This window comes from Lagenorhynchus albirostris, chromosome 9 (genome assembly GCF_949774975.1).
Source record: "Lagenorhynchus albirostris chromosome 9, mLagAlb1.1, whole genome shotgun sequence".
Classification (NCBI taxonomy): domain Eukaryota; kingdom Metazoa; phylum Chordata; class Mammalia; order Artiodactyla; family Delphinidae; genus Lagenorhynchus; species Lagenorhynchus albirostris.
This window is the reverse complement of record NC_083103.1, coordinates 62,760,328-62,784,811: the sequence shown is the minus strand read 5'-3', so window position 1 is coordinate 62,784,811 and position 24,484 is coordinate 62,760,328.

Genomic DNA, 24,484 nt, shown 5'->3' with positions numbered 1-24,484 from the left:
AGTGACCACATGATCACTTGACAGGGATTCTGTAAAAGTCATTTGAACCTTGGCTCAGGGCTGAAAGGCATTGGAATATCTCCTTTATGTCTCTTAGTATCTATGATTCTATAATCCTGTATTTGAAGTTTGTAAACATGGTATCTAGAAATGAATATACATAAAAGGAAACTAAGTAATAGGCTAGGTCAGATTCCATTAGCTTATAAGGTCCCCTAGGGCAGGATATCTGTCTCTGTGATATAGCATTGTGCTCCCAGCACCCATTACTGTGCTGACACATAGTACATCTTTATTAACACACATTAAATGAATCCATTGGAATCCTGAGTACACTGGGGAAACTATCATGCTCTGAGCACTGATTTCCCAGGAAGTTAGGGAATGAAAATGGAACCAGATCAACTTTCCTGTTCCCCTTTTCTACGTAGATTGTAAGTTTGGTCTAGAGGGACCAAACGTTTTCTCTTTAAATGTTGGACTCCTGTAGAGTCCTTTTCTTGGATGAAGTGCCTCAGCGTGTGTATTTTCTGTTGGCTTCACTGGCTCAGAAGCTATTTTGAGTAGAACACGCAGAAACCCACTTGTGGAATGCTGGAATGTGAAGACCGGCAGGGGCTTGTGAGATGCCCTACTCTGTCTGCCGTTGAGAATAGGCAGGAGCAAGACATAAATTAACAGGCAGAAAACCATAATCCAACATGGGGAGTCACCCCCAGAGGGAGACAATGATTGTGTCTAGCACTGTGTCTGGCACCTATTAGGGTCTCAATCCAGCAAAGTGAATGAATGAACAAATAGGGCCTTGTGATGTCCAGGGCAGTGCTGGACTTGGGACCAGGAAGCCTGGATTCTCCGCTGGATCTGTCACTGACTACCTGTGTGACACTTGCTAGCTGTCATCTTGGGGTTACCTGGCATTCAAACAACTGTCCTATTTGAGATTACCAGTTGTAGAGGCAGGAGACCATGCTTGTCTCAGCTAGTTGGTAGCAGTGGAAATGGAGAGAAGTGGATGGATTTGAGGGCCATTTTAAAGGAGTAAGTAGGGTGGCATGTGTAATTTGATGTGGGATGTGAAGGAGGGGAAGTGGTCAAGGATGAGGCCTAGATTTCTGACTTAGGCCTCTGGGTGGACGGCAGCAATGTTTGCAGAGAGAGGAGCTTGCCAGCAGAAGTGGGTTTGAGAGGAAGATGACGAACCACACCTGTGCTCTCAGAAGCCACACACTCAGAGAGATCCTGACCCTTTGACTCTTCCCCTGCCTCCCTGACTGAGATGAGGCCTTTGTGTGAGGGGGTGTGCAGACCGGGTAGCTGCAAATGTGACAGGGCCCCCGGTTATGCTTCCTGGTGCTGCAGCGCTTCAGGGGCTAGTGTAACTCAGCCTCAAATCTTTACATCTATCTTTTCTCTTATTGCTAAGGCAGCTCCGGAAGGCAAGTTGGAGAGCTGGGACCTACAAACCTAAAATTATAAAGAAAAAGTAAAGAACCAGGGGAAGCTTCAAGACTAGAAGCTGGTTTCCTGCCGGCGTTTTTCTTTGTTTAATGCGCTTGCCCACACTCTCCCTGGTTTCCAAAGACCAACTACAGGCTGGACTCCTGTAGCCTATGTCAGCAGCTCCAGACCTCAGTGCTGAATAAATGAAGCTAGAAGAAGGAAGAAAATGGAGCTCTCTGAGGACTGGGGGTGGCGGAGAGCAGCTAGCTCAGTGGCAGAGGGAATGGCAGGACAAGGATAGATGCATAATGGAGAGAAGAGAGCTCCCCACGGGCACTGAGCTGCAACTGATCTCAGCCTTGTTTAAGTCCTGCAGGCCTGGGTGCAGTGAGCTGAGCCCAGCAAAGCCCTGCAGGAGTCCAGAGAATAACCAGCATCCCATGGAGTCCGCTGAATATGGCTGTGGAGAAAGGACCCAAGCTTTACACAGCAGGAAGAGACATGAAAGGGACAAAGGTGGAGAAACAAATGTGAAAATAGAAATTATGGCTGTCCCTTTTAAAAAGAATGTTTTATTGTTTTTGTTTCTAATTACAAACACAATATACGCTCATGAAAATTTAAGAAATGTAGAAAAGTAAAACAAAGACCCAGCTGTAATCCCACTAACCACTCCTGCCATTTGATGAATATTTACTGAATGCTGACTAGCTGAGGCACACTTTAAGGCCCACAACAACCCTGAGACTTAGGTAGGGTTGTTATTCCCTTTTAATCGATGAAGGAAGGAGCTGAGATCAGAGAGGTTGAGATTTGCCTGAAGACACACAGCTGGCAAGTGATGGAGCCTGGATTTGAACCTGGTTCTGTATACCAGTGTTCTCACAATACTCTTGTCTTGATCCATGGGTATACCCGAGGTGATGCCCCTTCATCAAATAATCCCGATTTTCCCATGGGACATACTCCAAAGCAAAAAGATAACACATGAAGATGTTTCCAAAATGTGTCTTATCTTTCAAGTCATGTCACACTTTGTGTAATTCTGTAAACTCATCCATTGCAAAGGTGGTGTTGTAATTCTTTGCCCCTTCGGCGACCAGAACAGAAAGCAGCTTTCCTCCCATCACCTGGCCTGAGGCTTCCTTCTGCTTCTGCCCAAGGCAGGCTGCAGTTAACACACACTGCTTAACCTCTTCCTCCTGCAAGTCACTCTTTGAAGCAGAATATTTGGTGTAGCCCGTTTTGACACCATGGACATCCTGTGACCCTAAATATCAACCAATCACTTTTTTTAAATGAGCAAACATGTTTAACAACCTTACCCCTTTTCTAAGCTTTACCATCTCCCATCACAGCTCTGATTCAGCCCCTTCCTTGAATCCCCCATCTGACCCTCACTTCATTCTGACATTAGACTGAGTTTCTTCTGCACAGAGTACATGGTGCTCTTTTAAAAGTTGAAAACTGAATGCTTTACTCTTTATAGAAATGACTTAAGTGTGAATGTCAAAATATCCCTAGCATCAAAATGACCTCAACCAAACATCATATACCCAGTCCCCGATCCTGACTACCCAGCCTTGTCCCCAGCAAGTCTCTTACTGATGGCTTTAGACACTTGCTGTGTATCCTCCCCTGTGAACTAACTGGCCCTGACTCTTCCTGATAACTCTCCAGCAGCTCTTAATCTGGAGTTGTCATTCAGAGCAGGAACTTTGGAACCAAGCTGCCTCAATCCTACCTTTACCACTCCCTGTGTGACCTTGGGCAAGTTATTTAACTTACCTGTGCCTCAGTTTTCTTGTTTGTTAAATGGAGAAAACAATATCTATTTTATAAGGTTGTTGTGAGAACAAATAGTTGTAACGCTAATGCTTGCAAAGTTCTTAGAACATGACCTGGCATGCTGGAAGCATGCTGTAAACGTTAGCTATTAAGACAAATGGACTTGTCTGTCCATCTTGTCAGCTTTACGACAAGTAGTCAAGCTATATTTCTTTAAAATAATTTTAAATTTTAGTGGCTTTCCTGTTTTATTTATTGGAATTGTTGGGTAATTTGTTTTAATAGCACACACAGTAGTTTATCTACAGTTACACAGTGAATAGACTTCTGTCAGCTTGCCTAGAAAACCAAATAACCACTCTAACACTGTGTGTATATATACACATCTGTTTATCTATCTATCTACATGTATATATACACACATATAGGCACACATTTGCAGTGGATTTTTGGACAACAGTTTTTATGCAATATATCCAGTTTATTGTATAAACTAATTTTTCTTCTATTCATTTTTCATTTCCAAAGGTTGACTGATAAAGCATTGTCAAGACTCAACATGGTCTTGAATATACCCAGGATTTTGTATTTTATTCCCTGTGTGATGGGAGCTGCCCATGGCTTTGAAGGAGGAGAGTGGCATAGGCTTCAGAGGAGGAGGGTGTCACAGTTTAATTTGTGGTTTAGGAAGCAATGCAGAGGCTGGCCTGACTAGGGGATCTTGGAGTTTGGGAGATCAGTTAAGAGGCTGTTAGAATGACTCAGACAAGAGGGGATACATAAGAGAATAATTTGGGGATAGAATTAGGAAGCCTTGGGAATGAAGTGGTGAGACAAGTGGAGGAGATAATTCTAAAAGTTTTTATTTTGGGTGAATGGGAGGATGGTAAAGAAAGGCAGCCTTCTCTATTGTTTTCTAAATACAGAAGGGATTCAAAGTTTTCAAGGAGAGGAAGAGATAGGCTGTGAAAAGTCAGAATATAATGCAAGCCTCTTCCTTAACTCATAAAAACAAAACAAAACAAAACCTAGGGACTTCCCTGGTGGTCCAGTGGTTAAGAATCCGCCTTCCAATGCAGGGGCCCTGGGTTCATCCCTGGTCGGGGAACTAAGATCCCACAAGCCACGGGACAACTAAGCCCACGTGCAGCGACTACAGAGCCCACGCACCACAGCTACAGAGCCTGCACGCCGCAACCACTGAGCCTGTGCGTATGGAGCCTGTGTGCCACAACTAGAGAGAAGCCCACGCCGCGATGAAAGCTCCTGCATGCCACAACTAAGACCCAACGCTGCCATAAATAAATAAGTAAATAAATAAAATATTTTTTTAAATCTATGTGTACCTAGTAAATTTGACATCTGAACCTAAAACGAAACAAAAAAAAACAGGGGGGACATCTAGGGTTGATAATGATTTTCACTGATGATCCACTTGACAATGATAATCAAGCACATTGAATGTTACATTCCAAGGAGGGTGGAGCAGAGGCTAAGTCTGTGACATAGCATAGTCTTTCATCTCTGCAGATGTGGAAGTTTTCCTCTCCCAATAGAATAGCCAGAAACCTGTTTGGAAAGACCCAAACAAGGCCACAAGCACCCAACTACATCCTTTCCAAGATGTTAGTACTTTCCACTTTCATCCAAGATTCCCAAAGTCTGTGTGTTCGGCGGACAAAAAACAAGACAGAGGGGCTGCCCTGGTCTGAGCCCACATGGGCAGCCAACCATGCAGAAGGGAGTGGCTGCAGCCTCCAGGCCAGAAAAAGTGTCTCCACAAAACCACATTCTCTTCCCACCTCCCTCCGAAACACACCAGCTGGTATAGGGGGTTTCTGAAAATGAGAATGAAGCTTTCTTATATTGTGTCTATGGGTTCTGTTACCATATTTTCTAAGTCAGAACTCCAGGTGCATGACAGATACAGTTGTACTAATGGCAACCAAGGGACAGGATATTTTAAAGATACTCTGAAAAAAATCTAGAGTACGTGTTTGCCCTGGTAAAAATACATCATTTAAAAGACTGATTCCACAAATATTTATTTGGCACCTACTAGGTGCCAGGCACTGGTGATAGAGGGGTGAACAAAACAGACAACATGTTACATAAGGGGAGTGGGCACCCCACTGGGCGGTGTGCAGAGGTTTAGGATCTGGACCATTAAGTTAAAGATATGATCCAAAAAGAACACAATTACATTGCAGATCTTCTACTTGAATCCCCAAAGTTCAAAAGGACCAATTCTGGGGCTTTCCTGGTGGCGCAGCGGTTGAGAGTCCGCCTGCCGATGCAGGGGGCACGGGTTTGTGCCCCGGTCCGGGAAGATCCCATATGCTGCGGAGTGGCTGGGCCCATGAGCCATGGCCGCTGAGCCTGTGCGTCCAGAGCCTGTGCTCCGCAACGGGAGAGGCCACAACAGTGAGAGGCCCGCATACCGCAAAAAAAAAAAAAAAGGACCAATTCTAACCCTGCCTGACTAATCAGGGATATAACCCCCAGTGGGAAATTATCCCTGAGCTCCCCTGAGCTGCTGAAAAGCCTTGGATCATTCTATCATATATATATATATATATGCCTGTCATCAGCCTTTGTAGACTTTTTCAAAGCAGGCTGCTTTTGCTTATCTTTCCAGATCCCTCTTCTGACACCGTCCTATTTCCCTCCCTTCTCCTTTCCAATTCACCTCATCCAACGTTCCTTCCATGCCAGACTTTTTGTGAGTCTCCCTGTGTGCACAGGCTCTTTCCAGCTTATGCCTTTGTGTACACAGTTCCCTCTGATAGAACACCCTTTCTGTTCTTTGACTTTGACTCTTTTGGGGAAGAATCAGCTTGGAAATTACTTCCTCTGTTAAGCCCTCCTAGACCCCTCTATCAATTGAGTAGTCATGACCCCTGACCCTTAACAGAGATAAGTATATCTCTGTTAGCTCACTTATCAGCCTGGTTTTTTTTTGTATTTCACTGTTTGTTTATGGGTCTACAAGGCCTGGGCAGAGTCCTCATTTGATCTAACTAGCTCTCTGGAGACCTTTGCCTCTCTGCGCCTTTGCCTGGGAGAGGATGTCAGTGAAAGTGTGTTGAATAATTTACTTGCCTCCTAAACTGCCCTCCCATCTCCAAAAAACCAAAACAAAACAGGAACAAAGGAAGCAAAACAAAAAAACATGTGTCCTTGCTAGAAATATCCCTCAGTGCTCACTCCTTGGCTTAAAGGCACTGAGACTTTCATTAGAACCTAATTGATATGTAGTGGACAGAGCACTGGATGAAGCATCTGGAGACCTATATTCTAGCTCCAACTCACCCTGCAATTAGTTCTGTGAACTTGGCCAATTATATCATCTCTCTAGGTCTAGGTTTCTTCATTTCTAAGGTAGAAGTTGAACTCAGAAGAGTATATAGGTTTTTACCCTCCAGTGATAATTGAGTCCAATGGTCAATGAGAGTGACCTCCCAAAGAGCTTTGTTGAAGATAATGAAGCTCAGGTCAGGAAAGACACTCAGCTGGGAAGAATACATTGACAGTTTCTGTCCATGTAGCACAGAATTGGGAGGTGGGGCACATCTGCCTCTCATTTGGTGATGCTGAACCGGATAGGTCTTTGAGTTCCTGTTAGCTCCAACACTCCACATTTCATGATCATGCATGATTATATGTAAAGTCAGTTCCATTTTGTTTGTATGAGGCATATGTCAATTATTTGCCACATGCTATGTACTTGAGGAGTGTGAGATAAAAAGAAGAATAAATAATGCGTGGTCGGGCTTCCCTGGTGACTCAGTGGTTAAGAATCCGCCTGCCAATGCAAGGGACATGAGTTCGATCCCTGGTCCAGGAAGATCCTACATGCTGCCGAGCAACTAAGCCTGTGAGCCACAACTACTGAGCCTGTGCTCTAGAGCCCGCAAACCACAACTGCTGAGCCCATGTGCCACAACTACTGAAGCCCATGTGCCTAGAGTCTGTGCTCCACAAAGAGAAGCCACCACAATGAGAAGCCCGTGCACCGCAACGAAGAGTAACCCCCGCTCGCTGCAACTAGAGAAAGCCCGCACACAGCAATGAAGACCCAACACAGCCAAAAAAAAAATAATAATAATAATGCATGGTCTTTGCCTGTAAGGGATTCTGGGTGATTAGCGGAGGGAGATGATAAGTACTATCTCCATTTAGCAGATAATAGGAACTGAAGCTCCACCAATGAGTAGAGGAAGTGGGTTTCAGACTAAATTGATTCTAAGGGCTTTACCCTTTTCCACTCTACCTCTCCACTGGTTGTTTACAAGAGAAAGGGAAAGGAGATACTGAACTGAAAGCTTGAGTGTTTCCCACGCTGGTTGCCTCACAGTAGAGGCCCAGGATAAACAGTGGACAGTGTTAGAAACCTGGGGGAAGGGGTAGAAAAGGGAACAGAAGAGTCCAGAAGACAAATTTCACCTAATGTATGAGGGTTGGTCTTGGCTTCCATACAGGAAGGTTTCATCAGGCCCCAGTGACAGGCAAGCATGTGTCCTCCTGTCACAGGTGCCTCAATTCTAAGATTCTGTTCCCTTGACAATGGTAGGGTTAGAGAGAGGCATTGACCCTTCTAGGAGGAAACAGTGCAGGATAAAGATTTAAATCAAATCACATTAATGACACATCAGGCCTTAACTTTGCGTGAAGGTGTCCACCAAACACCACCTGAGGGCATGGCCCTGTGAGCTTGTGAGGTTTAGAGGAGGCCTTTTCAAGTAGTAAGTTCTTCAAAGTAGTGAAAATTTCTAAGAGCAGATGGCTAGTTTCTGGGCCTATCACACAGATGTATCTTGATGGAGGTGAAGGGGTGGCCATAAATCCAGAGTATGGTCTCTGGACTCCACACATTTGGATTCTTTTTTTTTTTCAGATTCTTAATGGTGATCATGCCGTGAGAAAACTGTTTAGGTCACTAGACTCATACAAGACAAGCAGACTTGAAGAAAGGAAGTTATTGATTTATAATGAATTTTCACATTACATGCAATGCACATGCTACACACACAGACATCAGACACTCCACTGAAGTTAGCTAGTGAGGGCATCCCTTTCATGATACTAACAGACCTGGGAAACCAACCAATATTCAGAAGGTCACTAAAGGAAATTGCAAAGTTGGGGAAAATAAGGTTCAGTGAGCTAAATGTGATATATTGATTTTTGGCTACAGTAACCTTAATGTAAAATATAGAAGGTTGGAACCAGAAGGGACCAAGTTCACCTTAGGCAACTCTCTTTTCACAAAAGGGGAAATTGAGGCCCAGAAAAGGGAACTGAATTTCCTAAACCCACAGCATTCATTCGTTTTCTCTTTCATCCTACAAATATTTATAGAGGGCCAACCAGGAGTGAAGCCTCATTCTAAGCAAAGTGGAGACTTTCATAAGCTCAAAAGTCTAGCTTGGGAGATGGATGTGAACAGAACCAATTCTCATACAGTATGATTAGTGCTCTAAGATAAGGATTGGCAAAGGTTTTCTGTTAAGGGCTGAATAGTAAATATTTTAAGCTCTGAGGGCTATGGAGTCTCTGTTGCAACTACCAAGCTCCATTGCTGTAGCACAAAAGCAACCATAAACAAAATGCAAATGATAAAAGTCGCTGCCGTAAAACTTCATTGCCATCGAAATTGAAATTTAATATTGTAGTCACATGACATGAAATATTCTTCTTCTTTTGATTCTTTTCAACCATTAAAAAACGTAATAACTATTTTTAACTCATGAGCTTACAAAAACAGACAGCAGGCTGGATTTAGCCTATAGACAGCAGTTTGCTGACCCTAATCTTAGATGAACAGAGGTTCCAGATGATTTTTTTCACCATCCATGAAGGGCATGATCTAGTTGTTGATCTGATTCTTTTACCAAGATTAAAAGGGAAAAGAATATATATGCTTGTCAGTGTCACCGTGATAAGGCAGGGCCACAGAGGGGGTGACTTCACAAAGAACAGTACAAGATTGGTTAAGAAGAGGGCGGAAAGCCCTTAGTTCATCACCACCTCATCTCTATTTCCAGTTAAACTCCAAATCCCTCTATAATCTTGAGCCAACTTTAATGTATTACTTTTCACATTTCAGAGACTCTCAATTTTGTGCAATTTAAAATGTAGATTCCTCTGCAGAAAAACTGGCCCTTCATTTCTAAAGTTTCCACGTAGCCATGTTTAGAAGGGAGTCAAATGGCTGTATGGGACTCAGACCCTCTAGGGTTTAGATAATTTTTTGACAGCATTAAGGTTCCCTGTGGGCGGCCTTAGGGGAGACTGACAACCTTCTCCTAATAGATATGAGCACATGGGCAGTGTCATTCATCTTCGTATGCCTTGCCCTTCAGAGCAGAGTTTGGTATTGCAGAGTCACTAGACTTTGTCATGGCCAGTTGACCTGATGAAAAGGCATGTGCTCTTTCCCCTTATAGGAGAATTCCCTGGGTCTCAGCTTCCTCACCTGTACAATGGACATAACAATATCACCTACATCACACGTTTTATGAGGTCACATGTATGATAGCACTCTGTAAACCATCAAACACTCTTATAAACTTCCACCACTTCCTTCCATTCTTACCATCCCTACACTCAACAAGCCCACTTTATCTTTCTGGGCCTCACTTTCCTTATCTCAAAAGCCAGGAGGGCGAATTCAGTGGTTCTTAGTTCCCTTCCATTTCTACCACTTTGGCCCTGTGCCTTGTTAGGAAAGGAATTTTTCACTATACGGGAAGCAGTTTTGCATTATGATTGAAGGTAGAGGGCAGGAACAAAGAGGCCAGATATGGGAAAATGACAAAAAAAAGAAGACTAGAAGGGAAACTTGGCCTTAGACAGGGAAGCCTTAGACCAAGGGCCTTCCTCATTTGGTGTTCAGGATAAAATGCTCCCTTAAAAAGCAAAAAGGTCATGTTCTTTGGCATAGTCTAGATTTGCTTTACACGTGGAAAGCTGAGTTTGAGAATCTCAACCTTTCTTTTCTCTCCTTCTCAGAATCAGTCAAGGCTTGGAAACGTTGATGAGGTTATCCATCCAGCAATTTTTAACGAGAGGCTCACTGCCTAGATACTTCAATGTGGAATACACATGACTATGTCATGCTTTTTTTTTTTTTTAAACCTCTTCTGGAAGTGATGGCTTCCACAAAGCTGACTAAGTCATGTCAGGGTCCTACACAGATTTTTCCCACTTTTCTATTATTTCCACTTTCAAAAAGAAGTTGTGTGTAAGTCCATTGACCGGGTAGGTGAAATGCTATCTCCCTCTCTGAAGAAACTGACTTTGTTTTTATGGAGCCAGTGTGGGATGGGGGTGGGCACAGGGCTGGGCTGGCAAACAAGAGGCAGGTGAGGCAAGTGAGATTAGAGAAACCTGTTTCTCTCCCTCCTCCACACTCCTGGCTTGAGATGTTTAAGGAAGGACAAAGGGGATCCAAATCCAGGATCTATCCTGTGGCTCTAAGGGTTCTTTTCTACAAAGGAGAACGGGTCTTGGTAGGGCTGTCTGGGGTCTAAGAGATGGGTCTAGGCCTCTAACAATGGGCAAATTTGAAGCCCTGTGAATTCTCTTGGACCTACATATTATCAGCCCACAGCCTACATATTATCAGCCCCCATAAACTAATTTACAAAAGAATGTACAGTAGATCACAGTTTCCCACAACTACAGGGGCCTAAGAAACACTTTTCAAGAGATCCGTATCTTTAGTACATGGTATCAGAAACTAGGAAAATCCCAACTAAATATCTTGCATTAGACTGAATTTTCTCTGAAATGAACTATTGCCCTTTGGATATACCCAAGCTTTCCCATCCCCCTTGGGCATATATTCAAATTATTCTCTCTACTTTAAAAACCCTTCCCTAGCAAACATTCCTCCTATTGTTAGGGGAACCACTGACCGAAACTGCCCGCTCTGGCCAGACACCATAGTAACCACTTGCATGAGTTATCTTACAACAGGAGGTCCTGGTAAGGAATGTGGAACTAACAAGCTACCAACAACCAGAAGAATTTGGGAAAGGTCAAAAGGAGAGAGGAGACGCCCGTCCATATGTCCTACCAGCCTCCCAGAACCCATCTTGACTGAGTGATGCACGCGCCACCAGGAAGGAACCTGAGTCAGAGTGATTGGCCAGAGACAACCCAGAAACTAACCCCATCACCATAAAACCTGAGACTGCAAGCCACGTAGCAGAGCAGTTCTCCCGGGTTCCCTTACCCTGCTGCTCTCCGCCCGGGAGCCCCTTCCCAATAAAGTCTTTTGCTTTGTCAGCGCATGTGTCTCCTCGGACAATTCATTTCCGAGTGTTAGACAAGAGCCCACTCTCGGGCCCTGGAAGGGGTCCCCCTTCCTGCAACACTATCACGGACCATTGCTGGTCCAAATCTAACCACAGTTCAAGTCCCATTTCAAGTACTGACTTCTTTATAAAGACTTCACTCATTTATCAGGATCTTGTTATAGTTACTTTTTCATGAGTTTATGTTTTTCCTCTCCAATGACAGTATATATTCCTTAAGTCCTCAAGCTAATCTTTATACTTCCTCACATTCAAAATGGTTCCTGGTTCAGATCCTTCAACAAAGTAGGCATTCCAAAAAAAAAAAAAATCTGTGTTGGTGGGAATGTAAATTGGTGCAGCCACTATGGAAAACAGTATGGAGGTTCCTCAAGAAACTAAAAATAGAGTTGCCATATGATCCAGCAACCCCACTCCTGGGCATATATCTGGACAAAACTCTAATTCAAAAAGATACACACACCTTTATGTTCATAGCAGCACTATTCATGATAGCCAAGACAGGGAAACAATCTAAATGTCCATCAACAGATGAATGGATAAAGAAGATGTGGTATATATGCACAATGGAATACTACTCAGCCATGAAAAGAATGAAATAATGTCATTTGCAGCAACATGGATGGACCTAGAGAGTTTCATACTAAGTGAAGTAATTCAGAAAGAGAAAGACAAATACCATATGATATCACTTATATGTGGAATCTAAAATATGACACAAGTGAACTTATCTATGAAACAGAAACAGACTAACAGACATAGAGAACAGCCCTGTGATTGCTGAGATAGGGAGAGGGGGTGGGGGAGGGATGGAGTGGGAGTTTGGGATTAGCAGATGCAAACTATTATATAAGAATGGATAAACAGGGAATTCCCTGGCAGTCCAGTGGTTAGGACTCCACACTCTCACTGCCAAGGGCCTGGGTTCAATCCCTGGTGGGGGGAACCAAGATCCCACAAGCTGCACGGTGCGGAAAAATGTAGATCATATGTATGTATGTACATGTGTGTTTACAGAGAAAGAAAGAAGAAAAAAAGAAAGAATGGGTTAAAAAGGTCCTACTGTATAGCATAGGGAACTATATTCAATATCCTGTGACAAACCATAATGGAAAAGAAAAAAAAAAATCTGTTGATCATTTGTTTAACCAGAACACAATATCCAAGATCCTCACCTATAAATGGAATGTCTGCGCTATTTAGAAGTCTGAACCACAAAGAAATTGTTAACAAAGATTTCAGTTCAAAACAAACAACAAAATTCTAGAAGATTTCCTGAGTTCAACATATTCAAACTAAGTTTTGCACCTTCTACATATTTATCCAGGCAGTTGAATAATTTGAATTCAAGTTCTGAGTAAAAAGCCCGAGACATGGCAAGATTTTCAATCATCAAGAAAGATTCAATTATATTCAGTGCATGCTTTCCAAAGGAGGAACACAAACTAATATTTTGAAAAGATTCTCAACAAGAGGGTTAGAACTACAATGACTTCCTTTTTTTAATTTTCATTTTATTTTTTAATATTTATTTATATATTTGTCTCCGCCAGGTCTTCCTTGCGGCATGGAGGATCTTTGTTGTGGCATGCGAGATCTACTTCCCTGAACAGGGATGGAACCCAGGCCCCCTGCATTGAGAGCATGGAATCTTAACCACTGGACCACCAGGGAAGTCCCTACAATGATTTCTTTAATAAATATTACTTATACATAAGACGAAGCCACCACATGCCTCCCCCTCATCCTGGTTCATGAACCCTGTGCTATAATTCTTTATCTCCCCAAATAATTAAGAGGGAGGGAGATGTGGAATATGAGACAGCATATGCTATGAACTGAATGTTTGTGTCTTCTCCAAATTCATATGTTGAAATCCTAACCCCCAATGTGATGATATTAGGAAGTAGGGCCTTTAGGAGGTGATTAGGTCATAAGGGTGCAGCCCTCATAATGGGACTTGTAAGAAGAGGCCGAGAACTTGCTAGTCTTTCTTCTGCCATCTGCAAATCAGGAAGTGGGTTCTCACCAGACACTGGATCTGCTGGCGCCTTGATCTTGGACTTCTCCACCTCCAAAACAGTGAGAAATAAATTTCTGTTGTTTAAGCCACCCAGTCTATGGTATTCTGTACTAGCAGCCTGAATGCACTAAGGCAGAATGTTTGTACCTACTATGGCTGTGATGCTTCCTAGCCACAGTTTCAATCTGATCGGCAGCCCTGTGAGGCAGGTGTCATACACACGTGTCTTACAGACGACGAAACTGAGGCTGAGAGGGGTTAAGTAACCGCTCCAAGGTCACGGAGCTGAAAGTGGACCTAGATCAAAACCTAGGTCTCATTGATTTCAAAATTTATACTTTTTTCACTGTACAATGCTGCCTTTTCGCAGTGTTTTCACAGCTATCCAAACAGACGAGAAAAATGAGTTGACGTTCACACATTTTTTTAAGTGGAAGCGCCGTTTGCTGTAATGAAACAAAACAGGTGATAGAAGATGTGGCTCCCATTCTGCCATGGGCCACCAAGCTGTATGACCTCAGCCACTCCATCTCAAAATCATAAAATCAGACTGTAAATGCTGAAGAATGCATCTTGAAGATCTTATCTCCACCCAATCTCCTCCCTTTGCAGAAGAGGAATTTGAGACACAGATGAATCCACCTGCCAACAGTCACAGAAGGGCAGAATTCAGGCTTATCAAACCCATCCAGGGCTCATTCCACTGGGTTGTGTCTCTCCTCTCTGGACCTTGGTCTCCTCATAAAACAAACCTCTGAGACCAAGTGTGTTGTCTTAGCCAGTGTGAGATGTTATAAGGCTATAGACTTACAACAAACTTTTATTTCTCACAGTTCTGGTGGCTACAAGTCCAAGATCAAGGCCCTGGCAGATCTGACGTCTGGTGAGGACATTCTTCCTGGTTTGCAGATGGTTATTTTTCTCCTGGTATCCTCACATAGCTGAGAGAGACAGAAAGATCATCTTTCTTGGGACTTCCCTGGTGGCGCAGTGGTCAAGACTTTGCGCTCCCAATGCAGGGGGCCCAGGTTCAATCCCAGGTCATGGAACTAGATCCCATATGCATGCTGCAATGAAGAAACCCACCTGCCGCAACTACGACCAGGAGCAACTAAATAAATAAATAAATAATTTTTTTTTAAAAAAGATCATCTTTCTTGTGTTTCTTCTTATAAGAGCACTAATCCCATTCATGAGGGCTCCACTCTCATGACCTAATTACCTCCCAAAGGCCCCACCTCCTAATACCATCACATTGCGGGTTAGGATTTCAATATATGAATTTTACGGGGACACAAACATTCAATTCATAACATATGTGGTTCACTCAGATTGTGGTATGCAAATAGAGAGAATTTTATTATGATCTTTCAGTGCATAACTAGAAAAATGAGAGGTCTCAGAGGTCCTATGAGAGAAAGAACATACATCCTCTGAGCCTACATGTATGTGGTATGTGTGTGTGGGGGTGTGTGTGAGAGAGAGAGACAGAGACAGACACACAGAGACAGAGACACAGAGAGACAGAGAGAGCACAAGAGACACAGAGACAGAGAGAAGAGGAGGGAAAATGTGTTGTAGAGAGAAATCTGTCCTTAGGGCTGCCTCAGGTCCCAATAATATACCTGAGTGAGTTTCTATTCCTTATAACAAAACCAAAAGAAACTAACTAGAAAAAAGAGAAATATATCTTTTTCTAAATCAACTCTTTCCTTGGGAACTCCCTGGTTGGTCCAGTGGTTAGGACTCCACGCTTTCAAATAACTCTTTCCAGAGCATCAAATTATACTCTGGTATAGTGTCTATAAATAGAAACACCGAAATGCTAGTATCCTGAAAAAAGTTATGTAATACACACCAAAAAAAAAAAAAAAAAAAAAGAGAGAGAGCATTTACTCCCTGGTGCTCTCCTCAGACTTTGAATCTCATTTCTCCACCAAAATAACTATTATTAATGTAAAAAGGCTAAAAACTGCAAGCATGTGGGGTTTGGCTCCCTGAAGCAACGGTGGAACAGTCCTCCTTTCCTTTCTACTGCCTTTGGCACCTGTGTGGTTCCTGTAGGTGTATTTTTTGGCCTAGATCATCAGGGAACTGTTTTGTTTAGGAACTGATGGGCTCTTATTGAAACACCTCTCTGCTTAGAGGGAGAAGAATTACCTATGTCACCTTAATCTATTTATGCCACGGTGGAGTGCCGCTAGAAGGGTTTGAAAAGTATTTCCCAAAAGGTTGTCCTTCGAACCTTAGGCCTGTGCGATGCTATGTGACAAAAGGTTCCAAGGTCAAGTAAGTTTGGGAAACACTGCCTTTTGTATTACCTCTCATAGAGTCATTGATGCACATGTCTTCTCTGCTGGCTTCTCCTCTGTACAAGATTTCTAAATTTGAAGTGCCTCAGGGCTTGGCTGTGAGCCTTAACTCCTCTCTGAGCTCTCCCTAGGTGATCTCATCCAGTTCTAGGACTTTAAATGCCATCTGTATGCTAATGATTTCCCAATTTATATCTCAAACCTTCCTCCTAAGCTCCAGACTCATAGATATGTAAGACCTGTCTACTTGATAGCACCTCTTACATGTGTAATAGGTATCTTAAACTTACCTTGGGTAAAACAATCTCTTTATTTCCCTCATGCCTTTAAGCCTTTGCTTCTCTAGTCTTTTCCAGCTCAGTCAATATTACCAACATGTAATTAATTGTTCAAGCCCCAGAGCTGGAAGTTATTACCGTCTTCCTCTGGTCCCTCTGGTCCCTGTTACCCACATTAACCCATCAGGAAGCCTTGTTGTCTCTACTCAAAAGTGTGCTGAAGCCATCCACAATCTCTCTATCTGCACTGACAACCCCGTCATCATCTCAAGAGCCTACAAGAGCCTCCTAACTGGTTTCTGCTTGTAATCTTGGCCTCTAGATTCTATCCTCTTCCCAACAGCCAAGGAGAGGTTGTTTGTTTGTTGGTTTGTTTGTTTTTCTAAATTGTTAATTAGATTGAACCAAGGTTTAAAACACTTCAAACTGCTTTCCATTGCACAACAATCAAACCTTACTTCTTACCGTGCTCTCTAAGATCATACCTCATCACGTGCAGTTTCTCAGCTCCAGCCACAGAGGCTCTTTTCTCTTCCTCTAACATGCTAGGTTTGTCCTTCCTTTGTCCTGCTAGGTCTGTGGACTCACTGTTCCCTCTGTCTGCCGGGTTCCCCACTTCTAGTCCTTCCCTATAACATCACCCGTTGAGGTCTTCACAGTCCTCGGCTGTGAAGATTATTCGAAATCTTATTTGTTTGTTTGTTCACTTTTCTTGGTGAACTCCACCTAGAGAGTGAATTCTATGAAGGCAAGACAAGGATCTTACCTGTCCTATTCACTCTTCCCCAAGGTTTTCTCAGTACCTAGAGCAGTGCCTGGCACATAATAGGTGCTCAATAAATAGTTGTTGACTGCATGATGAGTTGAGAAATTATGCAGTGGAGAAAACTGCAAAACTTAATTTAACCCAACATTCCTCAAAAGTATTTGGCCACAGAACCCTACTTGCCATTGTAGAGAATATTCATTATCCCAGGGATCATTTCCTAGAATACACTTTGCTTTATGCTGGTTTAATATCAGTATTGAGAAGAGGTAATGTTTGAGACTCAGTGGATCTTCAACTTCAAAACTTGAAAATCTCTTGTAAGCAGGCATTTTGACTGGTCTTTGGGAGTCCAGGATATTTTTATTTGGAGAATGCTAATTTAAAAAGTAAGTTATTGGGTATCCTTTCTTTGAGATGTGGATTCAAAAAATCAGAATAGCAGCTCAAGATTGCAGGGCTCAGGGGCTGATGAAGTGTTGGAGGTGAGAGAGGAGTCCAGACAGGATATGGCAAAGTTAAGGGATGTGGTTGACTAAGGGCAAACTAGATTGAGGCCCACTAAAGCTTTCCTACTTCTAATGGAATTTTTAGAAACAGAAACCTGCAGTTGGAAATTTGGCTATTTTTATCCTGTGTATGTTTTCTGTCATTATTTCTTTTCTGTTCTCCCTCATGTTTAGTAAAGCTGTTCTTGAAAATACCAGCCTGTCTCAGTTATGGCAAGGGAAACAATTTTGTCCTCATTGAAAATTTTAAAGGTGGACCCACACAGCCTTGGATGCGGCATGAACAGGGGATGTGGTGACACAGAGAATCAGGAAAAGAGATCCAAAGTAAAGATGAAAGTCAAGCCACAGAGTCAGGGGGAGATTTTCATCCCCTTCCAACCTGTAAACACTCTTTCAAGAGTCCTATTTGGTTCAGCTCTGATGTGTTTAAACTTTGGAGTGTTTTGTGCTAAGTCCTAATTAGACAAGGCTAATTCTGTACAAAGTCACACACATACAATATTAAACTATAAAAGACAGTTTGATAAAGGAATTGTCTAGTTGCATGAAAAACCTTAGATGAAATTAGATGAGGAGAACCTGAGAAAGTGCTCAGTGACTTGAAGTGTACACAAAGAATATGTGAGAAGTTTTGTGAACGTATCAGAGGGGCTGTAGGTTTGGACCTCAGTATTTCTCAATTCATGGGTGCACTAATATTGGCACTGGATTTTGTCTTCAGGGTAGGCTCTTGCTTTATTCTTGGAGAGACCAGTTGGGAGCATTTTTAGTCATAAAGATGACTAAAAAACCCAGGAGAATAACCCAGTTGTAAAGGCTTAAGATTAGAGGAGCTGGATATTGTATTTAGTAAGATAAAGGGCTGGCTTTGTGGCAGATAGGTTGTGAATGTGAAGGGATACTTATGTTATTTGTGATTTTTCTTTATAGGTAACTCTTAGGGAGTGTATCAGGTAGGGTTCTCCAGAAAAACAGAACCAATGGTGTGTGTGTGTGTGTGTGTGTGTGTGTGTGTGTGTGTGTACATTCTACGGAGCCAGTGTCCTAGTTTGCGTCTTAAAGCTGGAAGCTGCTATAGAACCAGGAAGAGCTGACATTCCCATTCTAAGCCCATCAGACACAAAAAGGCAGGAGAGGGCTAGCTTTGTGTTCTGTTGAGTTTTTCAACTGATTGGGTGGGACCCACCCACATTATGGAAAGAAACCTGCCTTACTCATAAGATTTAAATGTTAATATCATCCAAAAACACCCTCACAGAAACACTCAGAATAATATTCGACCAAATATCTGGGCACCCTGTGGTCCAGTCAATTTGACACATAAAATTAACCATCACAGGAAATGAGAGATGTGCATAATAGTATTTCCATCTAGGATGATGAGCTGGGCCCAGAAACATGGTAGCAGATTGCACAGAAAGAAGGAGAGAATCAGACCCTGTAACATAGTCAATGGATTCCATGACAATGACACTTGAGATTCAGTTTAAGTTTTTCTTTTCTATGTTGTACTCCCACGTATTACCTTCAAGACTTAGTGTTATGGGTTGAATTGTGTCCCCCACAAACTATAAAGAAAATTATAAAAAACTAAAACTATAAAGAAAAAAATATGTTGCAGTCCTAACATCTAGTACTTCAGAAGGTCACCTTATTTGGAGATACGGTCTCCACAGAGGAAATCAAGTTAAAATGAGATCATTAGGATGGACCCTAATCCAATACGATAGGTGACCTTATAAGAGGGGCAGTTTGGAAACAACTAGGCATAAAGCATAAACAACGCTGAGACACAGGAAGAATAGAACCATCTACAAGTCAAGGAGAAAGGTCTCCAAACAGATTCTTCCCTCATAGCTCTCAGAAGGGACAACATTGTCAACACCTCAATTTCAGATTTCTAGCTTCCAGAACTTTGAGACAATAAATTTTTATTGTGTAAGCCACTCCGTTTGTGGTACTTTTGTTATGGCAGCCCTAGGAAATGAATATGTTCAGTAAAATCTACCACACATCATAGCCTGTGTTAACTACACTTGGAAGAATGAAGGATAGATTTGATGTACATCTAAAGAATTAAGGCCCAGAGATTGGAGGAGCAGCAGCATGGAGAAGAGGTCATAAGATTACAGAGGCAATTGGGGGAGAAGCCTGGAGCTATGAGCAGTGGTCCAAGGAGAGTCTCAAAAAGGGACTGAGGATGATAGTACTTTAAATAATCTACATATAGGTAGATATCATTATGACTGTTGACAATATCATCACCAAAAAAATGTACTGGCTCCCTACTGAAAAAACTACTGATACAACTAGTGCATAGTGATCATTCCTGTGTTTGATCAGCTGAGAAGCATTAATGGAGTTTATATTAACTTTTAAAATGTTAAAAATTAAAAGGTTTGTATTAACATTGGCAATGTCTAAAAGTAAATGGTATATAGTAACTTTGACAATGTTAAAAATTAAAGGGATAATCTTTACATCTTCATCAACAATCAAGGCACAGACATCTTGATAGAGGATGTATCGGAGCCCAAATGACTACAGACAGCATCATGCCTTGCAAGTACATCTCTTTGTCTCGATGCTACTACGTGAACATGTTAGCACATTGTTTCCTGAGGTACACCTTCCACTGAAATATTGCCCTAGATATAGATAAGGAGCACCCTAAGGCCATAGGGAAGGAAGGAAAGAATGAAGAAAGGAAGAAGGAAGGAAGGGAGGGAGGGAGGGAGCATGGAAAGAAGGAAGGGAAGAGAGGAGGAGGGACTAGGACCCTTTTTAATCACAGAGCCAAGTTCCAATCCACTTGAAATAACCAGATTTGGTTTCAGATAATACAGGATATTTCTAAAGTAGATCTTTGGAATATTTGACAAACACTGTGGTTAAATTATTAATATGGGATAAAGATGTTATTTAATAGTAATCTGCAAAAAATAATGCTTCTTTACTGCCTTCAGTTCATGGTTTACTTCTAAAATCTTTGAATCAACATCTAATTTCAGAAAATAGAATGAAGATTCCTTGGAGGTCTAGGAACTAGATAGAAGGGAAAGAAATCCGATGACAGTATCTTGATATTTTTAATACCGTGTAATACTAATATGATAACAACAGCTACTCCTTTAGTCTAAGGATTTCCATTTTAAAGGTTTGCTGTTATTCATTTTCCTTGCTTCTTTTTGAGTATAATTTTTAGGGCTATGTGCATGACTTGAATTCTATTAAATACCAAATGATTTCTTACATATCTAAGTTTGGAATCTGTCTCCTTTAATAGACAGAAATTACTCTCCCCCAGAAGAATGATACAATAACAATGTCCAGGCAGTCAAAATGAATGTCATTGTCCTTCTTCCTTATTGATGAATAACTACTGATGATTCTATCCCAGGTCCAGCTAGGAAAGAAAACGATAATGCACAACTAGCAATAGCTTTCCTGGGGCAGAGTTGGGGGAATGGATTGAATGTCCTTCTACCTTAGGGATCTGTTAATATATGCGCAAGGGAAGCACTTTGATGTGGTTTCTGAGGAAATGTCTGGTAGACTTTTCCTGGTCTGGGATGGTCCATTTATAGGATATACTGTCTATGTCTCTAAACATTGTGTGAAACAGTCTGATGTCCACTGTACTCTGTGAAGTCATTTTTGTAAAGAAGGTCCAAAATGAAATGACTGGCTGGGGCAATGACTTTGAGAAGGTCTGAACCAGTTCTGACGTAATTTCTCTTCCAGGAAAATCCCAAGACTTTTAGGGGTGGTACTTGTTTGTGATTCCATTGTAAAGTATGACAGTCTTGGGTAGACTTAATACAAGCAGACACGATTACGCAGCCCTGTTCCACATCATTAGTGAGAGTAAATGCCTCCGCCAGAATTCTGCCAACACTGTTTCTAGCCAGACATCCATTAGTAAACGTTGTAGTCTTAAAATATTGGATGGCTTCTGTGTCTGGCTTGTCTGCATAATGGAAACTAGGTCCAGATTTTTTCAATAATCAACATGGGTAAGTATAGAAATGCTATTCTCCAAGAGAGGTGGTTAGAAATTTGGCGGATTCAGGACAGAATTTTGGTAAAGATCTGTTTCATGCTTTTGTGTTTGTTTGTTTTTTTTAGTTTAAAATGTTCTTAATTGAAAATATAAAAATTTTTCTTGTTTTGTGATAATGCCAATTAAGGAGATAACTCCCTAGATCTAACTCATCCATGCTCAGTATTGACACTTTACTTTCTTCACAGAGATCAGCATAAATTGAAACATCTCTCTTCAACCTGAGTGGCTGATCATTCTAAGTGGGTATTTCTAACAAATTGAGAGGATTTCGTTAAAGTGCACATTATAAATAAATGTAACATTTTACAAATTCTTAAAAATAACAATGATTTTAGTTAGTAAATACTTCACATGCCACCCTGTGCTCTCTCTTTCGATCCTTGATGGCCCTATGAGGTGGAAATGGAAGGCACTAAATATCTGCCTTCCACAAGTGAGAAAACAAGCTCAGAGAGATTAAAAACTCGGCCAAAGTCACAAGTAAATTAGGCTGCTTTCAAGATCAGTCTGAAGGTCTGTGATAGTGTTTTCTTAGTATTCCTTGTTGAAGGAGGAGAAACTGCCTGTTAGGTGGAAGGCTTCCAAACCCTGTAACTTGCACACAAGTCCTTTGATCTCATCTGGCTTTGGGCTCTCCAGTCTTTTGAGAACCCTGCAGTGACAGCTGCCTCTGTAACTTGTCTAGAATGAAAGGTATTTAACCTTAAAAGATTACTTTCCACGTGTCAGTAGTAAGAAATCACAAAGTCTTATCAGAAAGCCAGTGTGATAAGAAGTTTTTGAGGCTATTTGACAAACCAGTAGTACTTGACATGGTTACAAAAATAAATTATCTTGCCCTCTCAGTTGAGGAACAACAAATAAATAAGGACGGCAAATTGCAGAGACTGGCTTATAAGCAGTGACATACTTGGTAGGCATTTGTAAATAATACCATATTGAACTTGCTGAGTCTCGCTCCCTCAAGAACCCTGTGAACCTCCACATGTTCTTTTTTGCAGTCATCACAACATTCCCACTGAGGGTTGCCTAGACAGGAATTATCATCCCATTTTAACCTATGGAAAAGCTGAGGGTTCAGAGATCAGTGGACTGATCCAAGGTCATGTAGTGAGTAGTCAGGAGAAACTAACCCCAGGGCTAATTTCTTCTTGATGATTTGATTGTCACAAGTAAGTGACTTGCTTGAGGTAATCAAAGAAAAATATTTGGAGAATGAGGATATTTATGGCACACTAATTAAATAAGCAGGTGACAAGGACAGAGTCCTAGTTCTAGCCCTACCCCTGAGTAGTTAAGAGATTTGGACAAGTTACTTAACCAGACTGGGCCTCAGTATCCTACTTGGAGAAATGAAACAGTTGAACTAGATCAGGGATTTTCAAACTTTCTCCTTTTTTAAGGAACATCTTAATGTTTTAAACATTTATTCAAAGTACATGGTAATGTTATAAATTTAATTAATAAAAGCTGAGCTGCATACAATCCCACCTCCTACCAGATTCCCTGGACACAGTCTAAAAACCACAGTATTAGGTAACCTGAAAGTTCCTTCCTGTTCTAAATTCAATGGTTTTATCACTGGAAGCATCTAGCTTTCTAATCTGCTAGCTGTTCGTGTCCTATATAACACCTTGTGGGACAAAAGACCTCCAGACTAGGGGTCAGAGAAGCCGTGTGTGGATCCCTGCTCCACCAACCAATTATCTATGTCACCTTAATCAAATTACTTCACCTCTCTAAGTGTGTGTTTCCTCATCTATAAAATGAAGATAGTAACCCTTTTAAGGTAAGAGTGCTTTGTAAACTGTAAAAGTTTGAATAAATATAAAATGTCATTAGTATTAGCTTCTGTGCACAACACCCTTCCATGGAGAGATGGCTTTATCCTCTGAATGATACGGAGTACCAACATGGAATGAACTTCTCTTAGGCAAGGTTGCCAAAGAAGAGAGATGGGATCTACCATATTTGGGTTTCATCTTCTCTGTGAGAGAAAGCCAAGTCAGTAGTGAGGGTGTGAGCTAACAGCATAGCAAATAATTAAACCAAGGAGGCACCATTGTTAAGAATAAAGGGAGGAATTGTCCCTACAATCTGACCTTGATAATAATGATCCAGCTATATTTCCCCCTCCACACAGAGCCACGACCAATAATAATGACTGTCATTCACTGAGTGCTTACCACGTGCTAGGCACTGTTTTTACATGAGTTCTGTCATTCAAATTTCACAAGAACCTTCTGCAATGGGGTTAGCCTTATTTTATATGGAGAAGTGGCCAAATAAAATAGGGTATTATTCCTGATTTGCAACCTAGAAAGGCTAAGTAATTGGCTCAGGTTCATAAAATTGACAAGTGGCAGAGCTTGAACTCTGAATTCAAACCTCTGAACCGCTCAGCTCTGCATCTCCTGGTTGGAAGAAAAGATTTTCCTCACTCAGCATGAGGGCCAAAAGCTTCCATTCCTCTTGATCTTTTCAGTGCCTTAGTCAGCTCCATCTTTCCATTTTTATTATATTTTAAAATTTCTTCCTCCATTCAAAAGTGCTTCACTCATCTTCATAAAACTCAGAGGTGGAAAGTGCCTGTTAGTCATTGATGTTCCCCCCTAGTCTCCCCCTTGTCCTCTGCAGCGTATTTTCTGCTCGGGAGTTGGAAAACGGAGCCACAGCTCTTCCCTTGGGGAATTAGTCCCATAACTAATTCACCTCTGTCAGGAAGATTTTCCTCTTACACTTATCCTCCTCTTCAATTTTGCATTTTACCCAATTCTTTCTCTCTGTGGGCTGCACACTTCAGCTCTTCAGATCACATGGCCTAAGCCTGCCCAGGCTCTCAGCAGTGATTTCGCTGAGCTGCCTCTTCCCCTCACGCTATGGCCAGAGTAGCTTTCTTATTAGCACCTGGAAGATGCTTTCCCCAGCGGACAGAGGTAGAGGTGAGCTGCCGAGGGGATGCTGGAGGAACG